The following is an 8,560-nucleotide window of genomic DNA, read 5'->3' as shown; positions in this document are numbered from 1 at the left end:
GCCCCCTCCTCACAATGTCCCATGCATGCTGCCCCCTCCTCACAATGTCCCATGCATGCTGCCCCCTCCTCACAATGTCCCATGCATGCTGCCCCCTCCTCACAATGTCCCATGCATGCTGCCCCCTCCTCACAATGTCCCATGCATGCTGCCCCCTCCTCACAATGTCCCATGCATGCTGCCCCCTCCTCACAGTGTCCCATGCATGCTGCCCCCTCCTCAGTGTCCCGTGCATGCTGCCCACTCCTCACAATGTCCCGTGCATGCTGCCCCCTCCTGACAGTGTCCCGTGCATGCTGCCCCCTCCTCACAGTGTCCCATGCATGCTGCCCCCTCCTGACAGTGTCCCATGCATGCTGCCCCCTCCTGACAGTGTCCCATGCATGCTGCCCCCTCCTGACAGTGTCCCATGCATGCTGCCCCCTCCTGACAGTGTCTCATGCATGCTGCCCCCCTCCTCACAGTGTCCCATGCATGCTGCCCCCTCCTGACAGTGTCCCATGCATGCTGCCCCCTCCTGACAGTGTCCCATGCATGCTGTCCCCTCCTGACAGTGTCCCATGCATGCTGCCCCCTCCTGACAGTGTCCCATGCATGCTGCCCCCTCCTCACAATGTCCCATGCATGCTGCCCCCTCCTCAGTGTCCCGTGCATGCTGCCCACTCCTCACAATGTCCCATGCATGCTGCCCCCTCCTCACAGTGTCCCATGCATGCTGCCCCCTCCTCACAGTGTCCCGTGCATGCTGCCCCCTCCTGACAGTGTCCCATGCATGCTGCCCCCTCCTGACAGTGTCCCATGCATGCTGCCCCCTCCTGACAGTGTCCCATGCATGCTGCCCCCTCCTGACAGGGTCCCATGCATGCTGCCCCCTCCTGACAGGGTCCCATGCATGCTGCCCCCCTCCTCACAATGTCCCATGCATGCTGCCCCCCTCCTCACAATGTCCCATGCATGCTGCCCCCTCCTCACAATGTCCCATGCATGCTGCCCCCTCCTCACAATGTCCCATGCATGCTGCCCCCTCCTCACAATGTCCCATGCATGCTGCCCCCTCCTCACAATGTCCCATGCATGCTGCCCCCTCCCTCACAATGTCCCATGCATGCTGCCCCCTCCTCACAGTGTCCCATGCATGCTGCCCCCTCCTCAGTGTCCCGTGCATGCTGCCCACTCCTCACAATGTCCCATGCATGCTGCCCCCTCCTCACAGTGTCCCATGCATGCTGCCCCCTCCTCACAGTGTCCCGTGCATGCTGCCCCCTCCTCACAGTGTCCCATGCATGCTGCCCCCTCCTCAGTGTCCCATGCATGCTGCCCCCTCCTCACAGTGTCCCATGCATGCTGCCCCTCTCCATGAGCTCCTAATGCTGCCTTCCGCTTTTCCATAATGACATCTCCATGCTGCCCCACTCATCATACTAAGACCACCACACTAACGCTTATGCTGAGACACACACACACACACACTACCCCACTCTTGATATTGACTCCTGTACATTGCTCCACTCCATACTGAGCCCACACATGCTGCCCCTTCTCCATAATGAGCTCCCAATGCTGCCCCCCTCTTATTCTGAGTCCTTACACTGCCCCCCATCGATATTGTCATTGCTCTACTCCCTCAACCCTTGTCCTCTGTCTCTAGCATTGGCCCCTCTCTTCCATTCCCCCAGCAGCAGCCTCTCTCCCCCCGCCTCCAGCAGCAGCCTCTCCCCCAGCATCAGCCTCTCTCCCCCCAGCCTCCCCCAGCATCAGCCTCTCTCCCCCCAGCATCAGCCTCCCTGCTCCCAGCTTACCCCAGCATCAGCCTCTCTCCTCCCATCCTCCCCCAGCATGAGCCTCCTCCAGCATCAGCCTCTCTCCTCCCAGCCTCCCCCAGCATCAGCCTCCCTCCTCCCAGCCTCCCCCAGCATCAGCCTCCCTCCTCCCAGGCTCCCCCAGCATCAGCCTTCCTCCTAGCCTCCCCCAGCATCAGCCTCCCTCCTCCCAGCATCAGCCTCCCTCCTCCCTCAGCCTCCCTCAGCTTCCCTCCTCCAAGCCTCCCCCTCCCCCTCCCAGCCTCCCCCAGCATCAGCCTCCCTCAGCATCAGCCTCCCCCAGCATCAGCCTTCCCCAGCATCAGCCTCCCCCAGCATCAGCCTCCCCCAGCATCAGCCTCCCTCCTCCCAGCATCAGCCTCCCTCCTCCAAGTCTCCCTCAGCATCAGCTTCCTCCCCCTCTCCCCCCTCCCAGCCTCCCCCAGCATCAGCCTCCCTCAGCATCAGCCTTTCTCCTCCCAGCCTCACTCTCTCTCCCCAGCCTCCCCCCAGCCTCTCTCTCTCCCCAGCCTCTCAGCCTCTCTCTCTCTCCCCAGCCTCTCAGCCTCTCTCTCTCTCCCCAGCCTCCCCCCCAGCCTCTCAGCCTCTCTCTCTCTCCCCAGCCTCCCCCCAGCCTCTCAGCCTCTCTCTCTCTCCCCAGCCTCCCCCCCAGCCTCTCAGCCTCTCTCTCTCTCTCCCCAGCCTCCCCCCCAGCCTCTCAGCCTCTCTCTCTCTCCCCAGCCTCCCCCCCAGCCTCTCAGCCTCTCTCTCTCCCCAGCCTCCCCCCCAGCCTCTCAGCCTCTCTCTCTCTCCCCAGCCTCCCCCCCAGCCTCTCAGCCTCTCTCTCTCCCCAGCCTCCCCCCCAGCCTCTCAGCCTCTCTCTCTCTCTCCCCAGCCTCCCCCAGCCTCTCAGCCTCTCTCTCTCCCCAGCCTCCCCCCCAGCCTCTCAGCCTCTCTCTCTCTCTCCCCAGCCTCCCCCCCAGCCTCTCAGCCTCTCTCTCTCTCTCCCCAGCCTCCCCCCCAGCCTCTCAGCCTCTCTCTCTCTCCCTAGCCTCCCCCCCAGCCTCTCTCTCTCTCCGCAGCCTCCCCCCCAGCCTCTCAGCCTCTCTCTCTCTCCCCAGCCTCCCCCCAGCCTCTCTCTCTCCCCAGCCTCTCAGCCTCTCTCTCTCTCCCCAGCCTCTCAGCCTCTCTCTCTCTCCCCAGCCTCCCCCCCAGCCTCTCTCTCTCTCCCCAGCCTCTCAGCCTCTCTCTCTCTCCCCAGCCTCCCCCCCAGCCTCTCTCTCTCTCCCCAGCCTCTCAGCCTCTCTCTCTCTCCCCAGCCTCCCCCCCAGCCTCTCTCTCTCTCCCCAGCCTCCCCCCCAGCCTCTCTCTCTCCCCAGCCTCTCAGCCTCTCTCTCTCCCCAGCCTCCCCCCCAGCCCCTCTCTCTCTCCCCAGCCTCCCCCCCAGCCTCTCAGCCTCTCTCTCTCTCCCCAGCCTCCCCCCCAGCCTCTCTCTCTCTCCCCAGCCTCCCCCCCAGCCTCTCAGCCTCTCTCTCTCTCCCCAGCCTCCCCCCCAGCCTCTCTCTCTCTCCCCAGCCTCCCCCCCAGCCTCTCAGCCTCTCTCTCTCTCCCCAGCCTCCCCCCCAGCCTCTCAGCCTCTCTCTCTCTCCCCAGCCTCCCCCCCAGCCTCTCTCTCATTCCCCAGCCTCCCCCCCCAGCCTCTCTCTCCCCAGCCTCCCCCCCATCCTCTCTCTCTCTCCCCAGCCTCCCCCCCATCCTCTCTCCCCAGCCTCCCCCCCATCCTCTCTCTCTATCCCCAGCCTCCCCCCCATCCTCTCTCTCTCTCTCCCCAGCCTCCCCCCCAGCCTCTCTCTCTCTCTCCCCAGCCTCCCCCCCAGCCTCTCTCTCTCTCTCCCCAGCCTCCCCCCCCAGCCTCTCTCTCTCTCCCCAGCCTCCCCCCCAGCCTCTCTCTCTCTTCCCAGCCTCCCCCCCAGCCTCTCTCTCTCTCCCCAGCCTCCCCCCCAGCCTCTCTCTCTCTCCCCAGCCTCCCCCCCAGCCTCTCTCTCTCTCCCCAGCCTCCCCCCCCAGCCTCTCAGCCTCTCCCCAGCCTCCCCCCCAGCCTCTCAGCCTCTCTCCCCAGCCTCCCCCCCAGCCTCTCAGCCTCTCTCCCCAGCCTCCCCCCCCAGCCTCTCTCTCTCTCCCCAGCCTCCCCCCCAGCCTCTCAGCCTCTCCCCAGCCTCCCCCCCAGCCTCTCAGCCTCTCTCTCTCTCTCTCCCCAGCCTCCCCCCCAGCCTCTCAGCCTCTCTCTCTCTCCCCAGCCTCCCCCCAGCCTCTCTCTAACCCCAGCCTCTCAGCCTCTCTCTCTCCTCCCCAGCCTCTCAGCCTCTCTCTCTCTCCCCAGCCTCCCCCCAGCCTCTCAGCCTCTCTCTCTCTCCCCAGCCTCCCCCCCAGCCTCTCAGCCTCTCTCTCTCTCCCAGCCTCCCCCCCAGCCTCTCAGCCTCTCTCTCTCTCCCCAGCCTCCCCCCCCAGCCTCTCAGCCTCTCTCTCTCTCTCCCAGCCTCCCCCCCCAGCCTCTCAGCCTCTCTCTCTCTCCCCAGCCTCCCCCCCAGCCTCTCAGCCTCTCTCTCTCCCCAGCCTCCCCCCCAGCCTCTCAGCCTCTCTCTCTCTCCCCAGCCTCCCCCCCAGCCTCTCAGCCTCTCTCTCCCCAGCCTCCCCCCCAGCATCTCAGCCTCTCTCTCTCTCCCCAGCCTCCCCCCCAGCCTCTCAGCCTCTCTCTCTCTCCCCAGCCTCCCCCCCAGCCTCTCAGCCTCTCTCTCTCTCCCCAGCCTCCCCCCCAGCCTCTCAGCCTCTCTCTCTCTCCCCAGCCTCCCCCCCCCAGCCTCTCAGCCTCTCTCTCTCTCCCCAGCCTCCCCCCCAGCCTCTCAGCCTCTCTCTCTCTCCCCAGCCTCCCCCCCAGCCTCTCAGCCTCTCTCTCTCTCCCCAGCCTCCCCCCCCAGCCTCTCTCTCTCTCCCCAGCCTCCCCCCCAGCCTCTCTCTCTCTCCCCAGCCTCCCCCCCCATCCTCTCTCTCTCTCTCCCCAGCCTCCCCCCCATCCTCTCTCTCTCTCCCCAGCCTCCCCCCCATCCTCTCTCTCTCTCCCCAGCCTCCCCCCCCATCCTCTCTCCCCAGCCTCCCCCCCATCCTCTCTCTCTCTCTCCCCAGCCTCCCCCCCATCCTCTCTCTCTCTCTCCCCAGCCTCCCCCCCAGCCTCTCTCTCTCTCTCCCCAGCCTCCCCCCCAGCCTCTCTCTCTCTCTCCCCAGCCTCCCCCCCAGCCTCTCTCTCTCTCCCCAGCCTCCCCCCCAGCCTCTCTCTCTCTCCCCCAGCCTCCCCCCCAGCCTCTCTCTCTCTCCCCAGCCTCCCCCCAGCCTCTCTCTCTCCCCAGCCTCCCCCCCAGCCTCTCTCTCTCTCCCCAGCCTCCCCCCCAGCCTCTCAGCCTCTCTCTCTCTCCCCCAGCCTCCCCCCCAGCCTCTCAGCCTCTCTCTCTCCCCAGCCTCCCCCCCAGCCTCTCAGCCTCTCTCTCTCTCTCCCCAGCCTCCCCCCCAGCCTCTCAGCCTCTCTCTCTCCCCAGCCTCCCCCCCAGCCTCTCAGCCTCTCTCTCTCTCTCCCCAGCCTCCCCCCCAGCCTCTCAGCCTCTCTCTCTCTCTCTCCCCAGCCTCCCCCCAGCCTCTCAGCCTCTCTCTCTCTCCCTAGCCTCCCCCCCAGCCTCTCTCTCTCTCCCCAGCCTCCCCCCCAGCCTCTCAGCCTCTCTCTCTCTCCCTCTCCCCAGCCTCCCCCCAGCCTCTCTCTCTCTCCCCAGCCTCTCAGCCTCTCTCTCTCTCCCCAGCCTCTCTCTCTCTCCCCAGCCTCCCCCCCCAGCCTCTCTCTCTCTCCCCAGCCTCTCAGCCTCTCTCTCTCCCCAGCCTCCCCCCCCAGCCTCTCTCTCTCTCCCCCAGCCTCTCAGCCTCTCTCTCTCTCCCCAGCCTCCCCCCCCAGCCTCTCTCTCTCTCCCCAGCCTCCCCCCCAGCCTCTCTCTCTCTCCCCAGCCTCTCAGCCTCTCTCTCTCTCCCCAGCCTCCCCCCCAGCCTCTCTCTCTCTCCCCAGCCTCTCAGCCTCTCTCTCTCCCCAGCCTCCCCCCCAGCCTCTCAGCCTCTCTCTCTCTCCCCAGCCTCCCCCCAGCCTCTCTCTCTCTCACCAGCCTCCCCCCCCAGCCTCTCAGCCTCTCTCTCTCTCCCCAGCCTCCCCCCCAGCCTCTCTCTCTCTCCCCAGCCTCCCCCCCAGCCTCTCAGCCTCTCTCTCTCTCCCCAGCCTCCCCCCCAGCCTCTCAGCCTCTCTCTCTCTCCCCAGCCTCCCCCCCAGCCTCTCTCTCTCTCTCCCCAGCCTCCCCCCCAGCCTCTCTCTCTCTCCCCAGCCTCCCCCCCATCCTCTCTCTCTCTCCCCAGCCTCCCCCCAGCCTCTCAGCCTCTCTCTCTCTCCCCAGCCTCCCCCCCAGCCTCTCAGCCTCTCTCTCTCTCCCCAGCCTCCCCCCCAGCCTCTCAGCCTCTCTCTCTCTCCCCAGCCTCCCCCCAGCCTCTCAGCCTCTCTCTCTCTCTCCCAGCCTCCCCCCCAGCCTCTCAGCCTCTCTCTCTCTCTCCCCAGCCTCCCCCCCAGCCTCTCAGCCTCTCTCTCTCTCCCCAGCCTCCCCCCCAGCCTCTCAGCCTCTCTCTCTCTCCCCAGCCTCCCCCCCAGCCTCTCAGCCTCTCTCTCCCCAGCCTCCCCCCCAGCCTCTCAGCCTCTCTCTCTCTCCCCAGCCTCCCCCCCAGCCTCTCAGCCTCTCTCTCTCTCCCCAGCCTCCCCCCAGCCTCTCAGCCTCTCTCTCTCTCCCCAGCCTCCCCCCCAGCCTCTCAGCCTCTCTCTCTCTCCCCAGCCTCCCCCCCAGCCTCTCAGCCTCTCTCTCTCCCCAGCCTCCCCCCCAGCCTCTCAGCCTCTCTCTCTCTCCCCAGCCTCCCCCCCAGCCTCTCAGCCTCTCTCTCTCTCCCAGCCTCCCCCCCCAGCCTCTCTCTCTCTCCCCAGCCTCCCCCCCAGCCTCTCTCTCTCTCCCCAGCCTCCCCCCCATCCTCTCTCTCTCTCCCCAGCCTCCCCCCCATCCTCTCTCTCTCTCTCCCCAGCCTCCCCCCCATCCTCTCTCTCTCTCCCCAGCCTCCCCCCCATCCTCTCTCCCCAGCCTCCCCCCCATCCTCTCTCTCTCTCCCCAGCCTCCCCCCCAGCCTCTCTCTCTCTCTCCCCAGCCTCCCCCCCAGCCTCTCTCTCTCTCTCCCCAGCCTCCCCCCCAGCCTCTCTCTCTCTCTCCCCAGCCTCCCCCCCAGCCTCTCTCTCTCTCCCCAGCCTCCCCCCCAGCCTCTCTCTCTCTCCCCAGCCTCCCCCCCAGCCTCTCTCTCTCTCCCCAGCCTCCCCCCCAGCCTCTCTCTCTCTCCCCAGCCTCCCCCCCAGCCTCTCTCTCTCTCTCCCAGCCTCCCCCCCAGCCTCTCAGCCTCTCTCTCTCTCCCCAGCCTCCCCCCCAGCCTCTCAGCCTCTCTCTCTCCCCAGCCTCCCCCCCAGCCTCTCAGCCTCTCTCTCTCTCTCCCCAGCCTCCCCCCCAGCCTCTCAGCCTCTCTCTCTCCCCAGCCTCCCCTCCAGCCTCTCAGCCTCTCTCTCTCTCTCCCCAGCCTCCCCCCCAGCCTCTCAGCCTCTCTCTCTCTCTCCCCAGCCTCCCCCCAGCCTCTCAGCCTCTCTCTCTCTCCCTAGCCTCCCCCCCAGCCTCTCTCTCTCTCCCCAGCCTCCCCCCCAGCCTCTCTCTCTCCCCAGCCTCTCAGCCTCTCTCTCTCTCCCCAGCCTCTCAGCCTCTCTCTCTCTCCCCAGCCTCCCCCCCAGCCTCTCTCTCTCTCCCCAGCCTCTCAGCCTCTCTCTCTCTCCCCAGCCTCCCCCCAGCCTCTCTCTCTCTCCCCAGCCTCTCAGCCTCTCTCTCTCTCCCCAGCCTCCCCCCCAGCCTCTCTCTCTCTCCCCAGCCTCCCCCCCAGCCTCTCTCTCTCTCCCCAGCCTCTCAGCCTCTCTCTCTCTCCCCAGCCTCCCCCCCAGCCTCTCTCTCTCTCCCCAGCCTCTCAGCCTCTCTCTCTCCCCAGCCTCCCCCCCAGCCTCTCAGCCTCTCTCTCTCTCCCCAGCCTCCCCCCAGCCTCTCTCTCTCTCCCCAGCCTCCCCCCCAGCCTCTCAGCCTCTCTCTCTCTCCCCAGCCTCCCCCCCCAGCCTCTCTCTCTCTCCCCAGCCTCCCCCCCAGCCTCTCAGCCTCTCTCTCTCTCCCCAGCCTCCCCCCCCAGCCTCTCAGCCTCTCTCTCTCCCCAGCCTCCCCCCCAGCCTCTCTCTCTCTCTCCCCAGCCTCCCCCCCAGCCTCTCTCTCTCTCCCCAGCCTCCCCCCCATCCTCTCTCTCTCTCCCCAGCCTCCCCCCCAGCCTCTCTCTCTCCCCAGCCTCCCCCCCCAGCCTCTCTCTCTCTCTCCCCAGCCTCCCCCCCCAGCCTCTCTCTCTCTCTCTCCCCAGCCTCCCCCCCAGCCTCTCTCTCTCCCCAGCCTCCCCCCCAGCCTCTCTCTCTCTCTCTCCCCAGCCTCCCCCCCAGCCTCTCTCTCTCTCCCCAGCCTCCCCCCCAGCCTCTCTCTCTCTCCCCAGCCTCCCCCCCAGCCTCTCTCGTCTCTCCCCAGCCTCCCCCCCAGCCTCTCTCTCTCTCCCCAGCCTCCCCCCGAGCCTCTCCTCTCTCTCCC

The sequence above is a fragment of the Anomaloglossus baeobatrachus genome, chromosome 3, assembly GCF_048569485.1.
Source record: "Anomaloglossus baeobatrachus isolate aAnoBae1 chromosome 3, aAnoBae1.hap1, whole genome shotgun sequence".
In the NCBI taxonomy this organism is placed as follows: domain Eukaryota; kingdom Metazoa; phylum Chordata; class Amphibia; order Anura; family Aromobatidae; genus Anomaloglossus; species Anomaloglossus baeobatrachus.
Note: the sequence above shows the minus strand (reverse complement) of the source record.